The 15,613-nt window shown below is 36.3% G+C and overlaps 1 protein-coding gene across 9 annotated transcripts in view; it reads right to left on the bottom strand.

Annotated features, from left to right (window-relative positions):
- The window catches only part of LOC123530508 (pre-mRNA-splicing factor ATP-dependent RNA helicase DHX16-like), a 213,701-nt gene that overhangs the window by 156,589 nt on the left and 41,499 nt on the right, over window positions 1-15,613 (bottom strand). For 2 of the 9 annotated variants that reach the window (XM_053521857.1, XM_053521859.1), the window contains exon 3: window positions 1,270-1,471. The exons of the other annotated variants lie outside the window; for them this stretch is intronic. The gene's annotated coding sequence lies outside the window, so the exon portion shown is untranslated. The remainder of the gene's footprint in view (window positions 1-1,269; window positions 1,472-15,613) is intronic. 9 annotated transcript variants of the gene reach the window in all.

The raw sequence follows: 15,613 nt of genomic DNA, 5'->3' as shown, positions 1-15,613 counted from the left end.
TGATTTCACAGTATATCAAATACTTTTCGAGCTAGGTGTGTCACGAACTTCGGACGGACGGACGCTCCTACATATGGATACTTATGTGGCTACTCTTTTGTTCTCTCTATTAACTGTTCTTTTAGCCACGTAAGAGAAAAATAGCCACATAAAAGCCTTACAGAATGAATGATATCAAACAAAAAGTACAGTTACCTATTGTTCCTATAGCCACCTAAGTATGCAAATGTGAGCTCGGACGGATGCACAGACGGACGGATGCACGGACAAGACCAAATCTATATGCCCCCACCACTCATGGGGGGGGCGCACAAAAAGTCTTTTTCCTGAAAATATCCATAGTAACAAAGTTATCAACTTCCCCCCAACTAAGGACATATCACACACAAACAATTTTATTATTCGAATAATTTGAGTTGCTCGCCTGGGTTTTCTTTGTAAAACAATTCATTATGTGGAAATTTGTGCCAATTCATTTCAAAATCCCTTCATGGATGGCAGACTTATGGACCGGACATGAAACAGATCCTGTTTATTAACCTTTGAACTCTTTGTATGACCTTGACCTTCAACCTAGGGGTCTGGGTATTGAGCATGACACATCGTCTCATTACAGGGAATGCTTATATCAAGTAATTTCAAAATCCCTCATGGAAGGCAGAGTTACGGACTGGACAAGAAACAGAATCCTGTTTACCTTTGACCTGTAAGTTTGACCTTGACCTTGGTGTGGCTCATGCGCATGAGACATTGTCTCATTATAGGGATCATTTATGCCAAGTTATGTACCAGACACAAAGTATGATGGAAGGACGGACAGAAGGACGCAGCCTACCTTTTTGCTTCAAAGGGCAGGGACAATTAAATTTAAACTATAAAGCTGCTTCAATTATGTAAGAAATGTTAACATCTTGAAGTAAGTTTAAATGCACAGATCATTTCAAATTTGCTAATAGTAGCATTCAGAAATTTGACTGTAAATGTAGCCTTGGTGGCCTGTCTGCCTAATATTATTTAATCATTAAGCTATGTTACTGGAAATGTCTCAGTCAACATTAAACTTCAATAAAAAGGTTCACCTTGCAAAAATGTCAACATTATCTCTGGGTAAGTTGAAACACAAACAAACTGTTTCTTTCAACACTCAGAAGCTCAGTTCGACTACGAGGGTCAAATACATAGTACAAACTGTAATCCTGTATAATGACAACAGTATAAAAGTCAATTGTCAAAAAGCAGAACTGCTCAGTATTTTTGAGTGAATCATACAAGCTATAGAATGGAATGTCCGAATGTTCTCTCAAGCTGTCTCCGTTAGAGAGAATGTCCTCTTGATCAATAGGTGTCCAGTGTTTTGGCGACTTTGTGATTGAACATACCATAGCTGCTAAAGAATTTGTGGTACACTGCTTTCCAGCACCCAATGAACTGTTCATTGCCTTGGTGGCATGTTGCTTAAATGGACAGCATCCTACAATAAATACAAGACAAATCTGTGATAGAGGGCATCGATAATTTCCTACATTAAAGGGGGCCGTAACTCGGTCAAAAATATCTAACTGGAATGCCCCTCTGATATGCATAACTAGACTTGGCGCAAATAATTTTGGTGGTTTTGTTGAAATCCACCCAGTGGTTTAGAAGAAGTAGTGCAGACAAGCTGACAGACAGACCAACGGATGGACTGACAAGAGTACTGAAAGTCTGATTCAAGTACAGTCTAACCTGCAATAACGGTCACCTGTAAATAACTTGACCCTATCTGTAACAGCCAGTTTGAGATCCGTCGTATTAAAATCCTTGTACAATGAACCTTAATTATCATGAACCTGTCTAACGCAATCAGTGGCCAACAGGAAAGAGAAAGAAACCGGCCGAAATATTGATATAGTGGTCACTGCCATGATGGTCAATTTCACGGCATATAAATCGTATACAAATAACCATGTAAACACTGAGAGTGATTATGATAATTTGACTAATATTGCTAATCTGATCTGGAATTTTCAATTTATGAAGTACATGCAAATTTGACGGTTACAGATCAAAACTTTCCGGGTTATAAACAGATGTTATACTGTGTAATATATCGGCATCTCAAAGGCGAAATACACCCTCTTAACAGGGTTGCCGTGATTTTAAAAATTGTCTCGATAATGGCAACACAAGTAAAACTTTTTGGAGTACAACATTATTGTAACCATAAAAAGAAAAGCTGAATACTTAGAGGTTAGAGTAGTACAAACATGACTACAATCTTCTTTATTTAAGAAAAAAGGAATACATTAATGTATACTGGTTGGAACCCAGTTTCCGGACAGGACCAGTTTCCTGACACATTAAAATATCCGCGTTATTCCGTTGTTATTCATGTTATTGTTTCATCTAGATCATTAAGGTGTTTGTTGTTCATGTCTACAACTAACCACTATATTACAAGGCTGTTTTATGTTAGTTTTTATGATGATAACTCACCTATGTTTACAAAACAAATTTCTGTCTTAACGGGGCATGAAGATAGCATTGCACATGTGCAGTAGTTCACACTTGCCGAGGTATAAAGTGGGGAAGAAATAATTAAACTACATATTGATTGTCTGCTGATAACATGTGCTACTTACAATTTCACGGTAACAGTTACATAAAATGCAGGGCTGTCGATATTTGCACTAATTTTATTCTATATCTATTGGAATAATCAAGAATTCACTTTAGCCCAAATTCGAGATTTTATTGCCAACTTTGGTTTGCTTTCGTAGCTGCTACTGAACGTCAGGCTATGTTTCATGTGCGTTTTTAAAGAGATGAATGATAAAAAAATGCGTAAAAACAGGTTAATTACTTATTTCGATATCAAATTAACAGCAAAAAACCATCAAAATATTTGTCCGGATACTAGTTTACCTTACAGGGAAAATACCGTATAAGTACTTACTTCTGCGGGCTCCAAATTCTGCTATTTTTCAAAAATGAGGGGGTATTAAATTTCTGCGTACCTTATTTCTGCCGTGCCTTCCTTCTCACATTGATGGAATTTATTTCTGCGGTTCTGTATTCAACTTTGTTTCATTAATTTCAGATAGAAAGATACGTATTTTGTTGTTATTTTGACAGTTATGTCGACCCTCGGTTTTAAAGTAAAATTTGACGGATACTGATGTAACATCGTCATCATCACATAATGTTAAGGGGAAACATGAAACACTAAGCAAAAATGACAAAAGCACGATGTTAACAGTGGGACAACATAAAGTTTTATTCAGCATAAATACATATACATGCATACAGCTACTTGGTAGACATCGAGTAGTTTTACCAGTGAAGATGATTTGCAATGGAAGAAAATCACCTGTGAAAGAATAAATAAATACAGTAAGGTGTTAAACCCGAGAGTCTATTTTGACAGGCGTCACTGTTCATAGTCAGGATTTTCATGCTTTTTCAGTGACAATTTAAGGTTAAAAGATAGGACTGGAGCAGGCATTTAAATTATAAGGCTATTATACTAGTATGACCGTAAAATAAAGATAATGAGAGGATTATGTTCATTCATTGTTGCAGATCATTTTATAAAACCATTATACCATACATACACGAAAAAATGCCTGAATCTATATTTTGCAAACATTCTCATCTGTGCATTGTAACGATATGATAATTTTTGTTAATCACGCCTTTTTCAAATCCCATGCAATTTACGCTAAATATGACAAACGCCAGACGGATCAGTTAACAATAGATACAAAGAATACAATAGATTGTGTTTGTCACATAATTTAAACTGACAGCTGACTGTTGTTTAAAAATCGACATGTATGAAAATATTTAAACAAGTCAGTGCAAAAAAAAAATCACCTTGAAGGGTTCCAGCAAATTTAGGATACTCATATTGCAAAAAAAAAAAAAACAACCAACACAAGAATAACATGGTTGTGTTAACACTGTCTATATTGTACAATATAAAACCATCTGACCATTCAAACCATCAAAAAACGATCAATGGTGAACGAAAATCAAAACAATGTCGATAATTTTATTATGGTTTATTCAAAGGCAAAACAATAATAACACTGTTCTATTATATTACCGTAACTTTCTACTTAATTTTCAACTTAATTCTTCTGCCTTAAGCTACATGCGGGACAAAAGCCAATAACGCTATCGGACATTATCTTATACTTAACCGGATTACAATGGCAGCCTGTGTCGTCGTTTCATAGCATGTTAGGGCAAAATTTTCTGCGGGTTTTAAATCTGCGGTCTTACTGTCACCCGCAGAAAATGCAGAAATAAAGTTCCCGCAGAAAAAAGTACTTATACGGTAACTTCTTTTAGTGACCCCATTTGAGGCCCCATAGAACCCGTGTTATACGTCACAACGCGATGCTGATTACAACATCGGATGCAGAGGGAGCTAAAGTTTGTGCAGTGTGGGCTTCAATTATGTCAAATATATTTTTAGGAAATAATGGAGACAAAATATGAAAATGTGTCCGGAAAATGGTTCCCAACCAGTATATTTTCAATTATTTAAAATTTAACATTAATTTTGTAATGCATTTATAATATGATTTTTTAATTTTGTTAAATTTAATGGGGACAGGTTTGAGCTCAATTCAGTATCATTTAGGTCTGTGTATATTTTTTTTTGTCTGAAAATGAAAGATATCCCTGGATATAGTGGCCACCTTACAGTCTATAGTGGTCATTCTCAATCCATCCCTTAGATGACTGCTATAAACAGGTTACACTGTATACTATCTTAACTTTATATGCGAGTATATGATAAATCGCAAATGATGACATGCTACTGCACATCAACTGGCTAGTCAAGCATCAAAAAGCATGCAAATAAAAATACAACTTTAAATAGTATCCACTGGACAGACAAGCTTATACAAGTCATGTATTTTTTAAAAATTCTTTTGCTTCAGTGACTGTGTGACAGGAACATTGCATTTAAAGTAAAAAGAATAAATAAACTATAATGTATCTTTAGAACATGAGTTGTGCCCTCACAGGGTTCCCACAAAGCAGACTTTATAAAATTCCCTGACTTTTCACTGACTTTCCCCTGACCAAAACGCTCTGTGTTCACAGAAGTTTAGTGGGCATAGATTTACAATTTAAATATTGACTTCAATCCTACATACCAGCTAAATTTTACCACCTTTCCTGTTATATGAAAACAATGGTGTAAATTGAGTTTGTTCCAGTTAAACAAATCCTGTATTATTTTTGTGAGATGTAACAGGCAATAAGAAAGGTCTATATTATTCACTGAAAGACTACCTATGACTATGTTTTGGGTTTTACTACTGAATAAGTTCAAACAAATGTATGACATTCTATGAAAAACTGCCTTTATTCCTACATGACTTTTATAGAAAAAAGCATTTTTTCACTAAAATGGTAGGCCCCTTGCAGACTTAATAACACAGTCATGTGTATGCTGCAATATATTTAGAAGTTATTTGTTATGTTTTATATTACTGTAGTTCAGTTTGAATTGTAACAAGAGCTTGTCGGACACAAAATGCCCCCCCCCCCCTTGATGCATTGAGTAATTGCACAAGGAACATAAATTATATGCTCACTGTAAACAAAAGTTCTACCATTCTGGTTTAATCTGACCTTGACCTTTAACCTATCAACCTAACAAGAGATTACAGAGTGATCTTGGCGCCATCCACTGAGCCATTTTCGAATGTTCCAAATTTCAAGACTAGCTCAAGGTCAAAGTCAAGGTCAAATTTCATTTCGGTACACAAAACTATGTGTATGTGGTCCAAATTTGAAAGCTGTGGCTTGAAAAATGTGAAAGCAGGTCACTAGATCAATTTCAAGGTCAAAGTTCATTTCGGTAGACAGAACTTAATGCATATGCTTCAAATCTGGAGGCTGTAGCTTGAGAAACGAGAAAGTAGGTAATAGGTAAAAATCAATGTCAAATTTCAATTCAGAACATAAAAATACGCATTCGGGCCAAATTTGAAGCCTGTAGCTTCTGAAATGTGAAAGTAGGTCACTAGGTCAATCTCAAGATCAAATTTCATTTCAGTACACAAAACTATGCATGTGGTTCAAATTTGAAGGCTGTAGCTTGAGAAATGTGAAAGTAGGTCGCTAGGTCAAAATCAAGGTCAAATTTAATTTCGGAACACAAAACTATGCAAGTGGTCCAACTTTGAAGCCTGTAACTTCAGAAATGTGAAAGTAGGTCACTAGGTCAATCTCAAGATCAAAGTTCATTTCAGTACACAAAACTATGCTTGTGGTTCAAATTTGAAGGCTGTAGCTTGAAAAATGTGGAAGTTGGTCACTAGGTCAAAATCAAGGTCAAATTTCATTTTGGAACAAAAAACTATGCATGTGGTCCAAATCTGAAGCCTGTACCTTCAAAAATGTGAAAGTAGGTCACTAGGTCAATAACAAGTTTTTTTGATACACAAACCTGTGCATATGGTCCGAATTTGAAGGCTGTAGCTACAGAAATGTGAAATTAGGTCACTAGGTCAAGATCAAGGTCAACTCATGTCAAGGTTTATCTTGCCACTCAAAACTATACGTGTGGTCCAAATTTGAATGATGTAAGTTATGAACATGAAGATTCTAAGTTTTTCCCTATAAAAGTCTATATGAACCATATGACCCCTGGGATGGGGCCATATTTGAAACTAGAGGGATAATTTGAAAAATCTTAGTAGAGGACCACTAGATGATGTCATATACAAAATATCAAAGCCCTAGGCGCTGTGGTTTTGGACAAGAGGTTTTTCAAAGTTTTTTTCCTATACAAGTCTCTATAAACCATGTGACCCCAGGGTGGGGCCATATTTAACCCCAGGGAAATAATCTGAACAATCTTGGTAGAGGTTCACTAGATTTTGCTACATACCAAATATCAAAGCCCTAAGCCCTATGGTTTTGGACAAGAAGATCAGAAACCATTTAACTGTTCCTGGCCAATGCGACCTTGACCTTTGACCTAATGACCTCAAATTCAATAGGGGTCATCTGCTGGTCATGGCCAACATAACTGTCAATTTTCCTGACACTAGGCCCAAGCGTTCTTGGGTTATTGCCTGGAAACCATTTTACTGTTCCTGATCACTGTGACCTTGACCTTTGACATACTGTTCTCAAAATCAATAGGGGTCATCTGCTGGTCATGAACAACCTCCCTATCAACTTTCGTGACCCTTGGCCTAAGAGTTCTTGAGTAATCATCCGGAAACCGTTTTACTGTTCAGGGTCACTGTGACCTTGACCTTTAACACACTGACCTCAAAATCAATAGAAGTCATCTTCTGGTCATTACCAACCTCCCTATCAACTTTCATGATCCTAGGCCCAAGTGTTCTTGAATTATCATCCGGAAACTGTTTTACTATTCAGGGTCACTGTGACCCTGACCTTTGACATACAGACCTCAAAATCAATAGGGGTCATCTGCTGGTGATGACCAACCTCCCTATCCACTTTCATAATCTTAGGTGCAAGCTTTCTTCAGTTATCATCCAGAAACGGATTGGTCTACATTCCGACCGATCGACTGACAGACCGACCGCCATCTGCAAAACAATATACCCCTCCTTCTTCAAAGGTTGGGCATAAAAATAATAAGGTAAGATCAGACATGAAATCAATTAGACATTTTATTTCAGAAAGTTAAAAATTCCTGAACTTAGTGTATAGAATAAATATTTTCACCAAAAATAAAACCTGAAATTAACTAAACTGCTGCAACTGCAATATTATGAAAACATATCATCATTTAATATGATTAACAAGAGCACCATCTTTTGGGTGCAGGCACTCATCTGATCCTTTTGTCTCCATATATTAGAAATATTCTCCTATCCATGATTTCGATATTGTCTTACCCATGTTTTTTTTAAGTCCAAAAAGAGGCCATAATTCTTTCAACAAGAGGGTCATGATGGCCCTATATCGCTCACCTGTTATCATTGCACTTGAGGACAAGAAGGTCCTCAGAAAAATATCTAAGTCCAAAGGACAGGAACAACAAAGGGAAGAAATTTAACCAAAAAAAAAAAAAATCTTACAAGGTATAGATATGTTAAAATACACCTAAAATTTGGAGGTACCATCCATGTTGTACCACAGACAATTGGTCTCGTGTTTTCCCTACGGCCAATAATAAAAAAGTTACTAAAAATAAGTTATTTATGGTAACGTAAAAGGGAAGTAATAAAAAAAAAAAATATTGTAAGTGGACAAAAGAAGGATCTACCAAATAAATCTGTTGACATAAATGAAATTTCAGATCAGTATCTTCATAAGTTATGGAGATGTAACAATTTTAATCTGAAATAAAGGGAGGTAATTTGACATAAAATCACTCCATAGTTATCTACCCTGATTGTCTCAGTCCAACTAATAACAATAATGAAATTTCAAATAAGTCCTGTAAGTACTTACTGATATAAATCCATTTTGATTTCAATCAGGGGAGGTAATCAGATATAAAATAACTAGAACCTATGATTGGATCTGATTTGTCATGGAAGATTTATTGTTGTTGAAGATATTTTGGAAGTTTGTATCAAACAAGAGGGCCATGATGGCCCTATATCGCTCACCTGTTATCATTGCACTTGAGGACAAGAAGGTCCTCAGAAAAATATCTAAGTCCAAAGGACAGGAACAACAAAGGGAAGAAATTTAACCAAAAAGAAAAAAAAAATTTACAAGGTATAGATATTATGTTAAAATACACCTAAAAATTGGAGGTACCATCCATGTTGTACCACAGAAAACTGGTCTCGTGTTTTCCCTACGGCCAATAATAAAAAAAGTTACTAACAAGAGGGCCATGATGGCCCTATACCGCTCACCTGTTGTCACTGCACTTGAGGACAAGAAGGTCCTCAGAAAAAATATCTAAGTCCAAAGGACAGGAACAACAAAGGGAAGAAATTTAACCAAAAAGAAAAAAAAATTCTTACAAGGTACAGATATGTCAAAAAACACCTAAAAATTGGAGGTACCATCCATGTTGTACCACAGAAAAGTGGTCTCGGTTTTTCCCTACGGCCAATAATAAAAAAGTTACTAAAAAAAAGCTATTTATAGTAACATAAAAGGGAAGTAATTAAAAAAAAAAAATTATTGTAAGTGAACAAAAGAAGGATCTGCCAAATAAATCTGTTGACATAAATGAAATTTCAGATCAGTATCATCATTAGTTACGGAGATATACCCATTTTAATTTGAAATAAAGGGAGGTAATTTGACATAAAATCAGTCCATAGTTATCTACCCTGATTGGCTCAGTCCAACTAACGACAATAATGAAATTTCAAATAAGTCCTATAAGTACTTACTGATATAAATCCATTTTGATTACAATCAGGGGAGGTAATCAGATATAAAATAACTCTGCAACCTACGCTTGGATCTGATTTGTCATGGAATCCAAGAATTATTGCTGCTGAAGTTATTTTGGAAGTTTGTATCAATTAAAACCATAAATGAAGACTCTATATGGCTGCAAAAGCCAAAATAGCCAATTTTGGACCTTTAAGGGGCCATAACTCTGGAACCCATGAAGAAATCTGGCCAGTTCAAGAAAGGAACCAAGATCTTGTAGTGATACAAGTTTTGTGCAAGTTTGGTTAAAATCAAATCATAAATGAAGCTGCTGTTGTGTAGACAAGGTCAAATAGCTAATTTTGGCCCTTTCAGGGGCCATAACTCTGGAATCCATTATGGGATCTGGCCGGATCAAGAAAGGAACCGAGATCTTATGGTGACACAAGTTGTGTGCAAGTTTGATTAAATTCAAATCATAAATGAAGCAGCTATTGTGCAGACAAGGTCAAAATAGCTAATTCTGGCCCTATCAGGGGCCATCATTCTGGATCCCATAATGGAATCTGGCCAGTTCAAGAAAGGAACCAAGATCATATGGTGATTCAAGTTGTGTGCAAGTTTGGTTAAAATAAAATCATAAATGAAGCTGCTATTGTGCAGACAAGGTCAAAATAGCTAATTCTGGCCCTTTCAGGGGCCATAACTCTGGAACCCATAATGGAATCTGGCCAGTTCAAGAAAGGCACCAAGATCTTATGGTGATACAAGTTGTGTGCCAGTTGGTAAAAATCAAATTGTAAATAATGCTGCTATTGCGCAGACAAGGTCAAAATAGCTAATTTTGGCCCTTTCAGGGGCCATAACTCTGGAACCTGTAATGGGATCTGGCCAGTTCAAGAAAGGAACCAAGCTCTTATGGTGATACAAGTTGTGTGCAAGTTTGGTTAAAATAAAATCATAAATGAAACCACTATCGTGCAGACAAGAAATTGTTGACGTATGCACGCACGGACGGACTGACGACGGCTAAAGGGTGATCACAAAAGCTCACCTTGTCTCTATGTGACAGGTGCGCTAAAAATAAGCTATTTATAGTAACGTAAAAGGGAAGTAATTAAAAAAAATAAATATTGTAAGTGGACAAAAGAAGGATCTGCCAAATAAATCTGTTGACATAAATGAAATTTTAGATCAGTATCTTCATTAGTTATGGAGATATAACAATTTTAATTTAAAACAGGAGTGCCAGAATGTCACAATATACGCCCGTCACAGCAAATTTCTTTACTCTAGCAGCTGTATTTGCAAATGGAATTTTAATTTTGTGGTTGTTTAGTAATCATTGTAAGTCATTTGTTTTTCTAAGACCACAAAAAAACTCCTTACCAGGTAGAGATACATTAAAATAACCTAAGGCCAACATTTTTTAATTTTCTGGTTTACGGGAGCGCCGACCCTATTTTTTGACAAAACAAAATAAAAATAAAAGTCATTTTCAGTACTTTTATTTTTATTTTATCCGCCGACCGTCCATAATTGCTTCTGCCAAAAATAAAAGTTTAACTGTAAGGCAGAGGTTTTCTAATCAAGATCAGCAGACGCATGAAAAATGGCAGCCTACATGAATGTAAACTGTGAAATTAAATTGGAAAAATATACACGTTAACAGACAATAATCTTTGGAATAAGTTTGCAGAGATAACAAGTATTGTAAGCAAATTGGATCTGAGTAGAAATTACAAAACCTAAAGCTCAACATTAGGAATAATCACATACGAAAATGACCTTCACTATCAACGCTGTCCAGATGTTGAAAAATCTGGCACGAGATTTGTTGTCTGTATATTATAATTGGACAACGATCAGATTCATATGGGACTGTCAGAAAAATACCACACTTGATAAAAAGGAAAGAAACCAAAGAAATGGCAAAATGGAAGAGCAAAAGTGAGTATCAACTTGCTAAACATATTTTTTTTTTACTTTGAAGTCTTGGGGGTTGGAGAAAAAAATTAACTAATACCATAATTTTCAGTAGTTCTGTTCAAAACAAAGTGCAGTTTCAATGTAAAATGACACATGTCCCTGCAAATGCTTGATAAAGATACATGTGATAAAATATTCAAACTACATGTAGTCAAAATAATTGGACAGTCATGCAGATTAATGGTTGTTTAAATTAATATTTTTGACAGGCAATCTAATCCGAGTGCAGATATTGCTCATATGAAAAGATTATCTCAATATTTCCTAGGATCGTGTCAAATTAGTTTGACTAAAGTTCTAGCCAGGTACTGTAACTCAAAAGATAAATATCAAACATGAAACTCTCGGCAATATTCTCATGAGTCCTGTTCACTTGAAGTATACCGATAAAATCTGTAAGAAGACCCTTTGAAAGTATGTTTTGGACAAACATTCAGACACTATATGTCACATGTGCCTTTGACACTGAGGAACACATAATGACATATCCAGTAATAAATGTTTTTTTCGGACTCATAACTAAGTCCAAGTCCCATCTCAGTGAAGAGTATTATAAATATCCGATACTGTTGTTTAAACATCAGCCGATAAGGTTGTTATTTTGTATACACATTTCAGCTGAACCAAAATTCAGATTGTTTTGACTTGTACAATATAGGTGGCACTGACAATCGACAAAATATAAAACAATATTCAAGCCACTGAAACTTAACCAAAGCCATTTAATTTTAAAGCCAGTTTATCAATTTCTAGTATGACAATGCCTGTCTTTTAAGACTTTGCATCTAAGGCCAATTAATATGCATGTATGCAGGATGCCGACCTAAAGTAGTCATTGCATATCCCCATTCTAATAGCAGGTTTTATTCATGTTTATATAATAAACATTATGCAATGTTCTTATGATATGTCAACTGTGGTATCTGTATATTTTATTATGAACAAGGGTGCAGAATGTCACAATATACGCCCGTCACAGCAAATTTGTTTACACTAGCACCTGTATTTGCAAATGGAATTTTAATTTTCTAGTTGTTTACAATGTTGTTTTTTTTTAGAAATTATTGTAATTCTTTTATTTTTCTAAGTCCACAAAAAAAATCCTTACCAGGTAGAGATACCTTAAAATACACCCAAAATTTGAAAGTAACATCAATGTTGTACCACAGAAAAGTGGTCTTGGTTTTTCCCTACGGTCAATTATAAAAAAGTTACAATGTAAGTTATTTATAGTAACAACTAAGGGAAGTTAATCTTTAAAGAGAAAAAAAAAAAAAAAAAAAAAAAAATCGAAAAAAAAAAAATTACAAGTCCACACAAAAATCCTTACCAGGTAGAGATAGCTCAAAATACACCTCAGAATTGGATGTAACATGCATGTTGTACTACAGAAAAGTGGTCTCGATTTTTCCCTACGACTTGTAATGAAAAAGTTACAATATAAGCTATTTATAGTAACAGCAAAGGGAAGTAATTCAAAAGAAGGGACCAGTGCATGACACTCCGTCTCATGATGGTGTACAATTGTGCCAAGTTACATCAAAATCCCTCCATGCATGAAGAAGAAATGCTCCAGACAAAGTCATTCTTGTATCTGACCTTTGACCTTTAAGTGTGACCTTGACCTTAGACCGAGGGACCTGGTTCTTGCGCATGACACTCCGTCTCATGCTTGTGAACATTTGTGCCAAGTTGTATCAAAATCCCTCAATGCATGAAGAAGAAATGCTCCGGACAAAGTTTTCATTCTTGTATCCTTTGACCTCTAAGTGTGACCTTGACCTTACCCCTAGGGACCTGGTTCTTGCGCATGACACTCCGTCTCATGATGGTGAACAATTTTGCCAAGCTACATCAAAGTCCTTTCATGCATGAAGAAGATATGCTCCGGACAAAGTTTTCATTCTTGTATCCTTTGACCTCTAAGTGTGACCTTGACCTTAGACCTAGGAACCTGGTTCTTGCGCATGACACTCCCTCTCATTATGGTGAACAACTGTGCCAAGCTACATCAAAATCCCTCCATGCATGAAGAAGATATGCTCCGGACAAAGTCATTCTTGAATTTTTCATTCTTGTATCCTTTGACCTCTAAGTGTGACCTTGACCTTAGACCTAGGGACCTGGTTTTTGCGCATGACACTCCGTCTCATGATGATGAACAATTGTGCCAACTTTCATCAAAATCCCTCCATACATGAAGAAGATATGCTCCGGACAAAGTCATTCTTGAATTTGACCTTTGACCTCTAAGTGTGACCTTGACCTTAGACCTAGGGACCTGGTTCTTGCGCATGACACTCCGTCTCATGATGGTGAACAACTGTGCCAAGTTTCATCAAAATCCCTCCATGCATGTAGAAGATATGCTCCGGACAAGGTCTCTGGACGCCACCCGCCCATCCGCCCGCCAGGGGCGTTCCCATAATACGTCCCGTTTTTCAAACGGGCGTATAAAAACCGCAAGTATATTTTTACTACAAAATAGATACATACAAAAACACAAATAATACATATCTTTGGTGACTTTGAAAGTTGCATTATTCATACAAGCTACACATAAAGAAAACAACAGTATACTGAGATGATAAGATATAAACCAGTTAAATTTTGTGAGTGTGTATGCAATTTAAGCTTGCAAGCTTTTGTTTTCTGGGGTGTACAAAAAATAAAAAAACTGTATCCTTTCGGACGTTTTATTTTTATTTATTTGGTCGACTGCTCAAAATTGGGATTTTTATTTTTATTTTTATTTGTCCCCCCCCCCGACCCAAACTTTTTGAAAAATCTCCCGTAAACCAGAAAATAAAAAAATGCTGGCCTAAGATTTGAAAGTAACATCTATGTTGTACCACAGAAAAGTGGTCTTGTTTTTTCCCTACTGTCAATTATAAAAAAGTTACACAACAAGTTATTTATAGTAACAACTAAGGGAAGATAATCTTTAAAAAAAAAAAAAAAAAAAAAAAAAAAAAAATCCAAAAAAAAATTGTAAGTCCACACAAAAATCTTTACCAGGTAGAGATTGGTCAAAATACACCTCATAATTGGATGTAGCATGCATGTTGTACTACAGAAAAGTGGTCTCCATTTTTCCCTACGACTAGTAATGAAAAAGTTACAATATAAGCTATTTATAGTAACAACAAAGGGAAGTAATTCTAAAGAAGGGAACTGCGCATGACACTTCGTCTCATGATGGTGTATAATTGTGCCAAGTTACATCAAAATCCCTCCATGCATGAAGAAGAAATGCTTCGGACAGTCATTCTTGTATCTGACCTTTGGCCTCTAAGTGTGACCTTGACCTTTGACCTAGGGACCTGGTTCTTGCGCATGACACTCCGCCTCGTGGTGGTGAACATTTGTGCAAAGTTATATCAAAATCCCTCTATGCATGAAGAAGAAATGCTCCGGACAAGGTTTTCATTCTTGTATCCGTTGACCTCTAAGTGTGACCTTGACCTTAGACCTAGGGCCCTGGTTCTTGCGCATGACACTCCGCCTTGTGGTGGTGAACATTTGTGCCAAGTTATATCAAAATCCCTCCATGCATGAAGAAGATATGCTCCGGACAAAGTTTTCTTTCTTGTATCCTTTGACCTCTAAGTGTGACCTTGACCTTAGACCTAGGGACCTGGTTCTTGCGCATGACACTCCGTCTCATGATGATGAACAAATTGTGCCAACTTTCATCAAAATCCCTCCATGCATGAAGAAGATATGCTCCGGACAAAGTCATTCTTGAATTTGACCTTTGACCTCTAAGTGTGACCTTGACCTTAGGCCTAGGGACCTGGTTTTTGCGCATGACACTCCGTCTCATGATGGTGAACAACTGTGCCAAGTTTCATCAAAATCCCTTCATGCATGTAGAAGATATGCTCCGGACAAAGTCTGTGGACGCCTCCCGCCCGCCCGCCAGGGGCGTTCCCATAATACGTCCCGTTTTTCAAACGGGCGTATAATAAAGGGAGGTAATTTGAAATAAAATCAGTCCATAGTTATCTACCCTGATTGTCTCAGTCCAAGTAATAACAACTAGAGATGCTTTTGAGAAAAGCGCATGTCTCCCACAACTGCCCCTATGAAAAATGTTAGTTTCTCTAGATGTTTTAGACGAGTGGATCCAATTAGATGGTCTGGATGAGTGGATCCAATCAGTAATTCAAGGGCCATAAATCAAAAATGCCTGGGCCGATTTGGCTAGTTATCGAACTTGGGTAAGGTCTTATGGCCAAACACATTTTGTTCAAGTTTGGTGAAGATCGGATGAGAAATGTTCGAC

The sequence above is a fragment of the Mercenaria mercenaria genome, chromosome 13, assembly GCF_021730395.1.
Source record: "Mercenaria mercenaria strain notata chromosome 13, MADL_Memer_1, whole genome shotgun sequence".
NCBI classification, from domain to species: Eukaryota; Metazoa; Mollusca; class Bivalvia; order Venerida; family Veneridae; genus Mercenaria; species Mercenaria mercenaria.
Note: the sequence above shows the minus strand (reverse complement) of the source record. Positions and strands in the feature narration are given on the sequence as shown.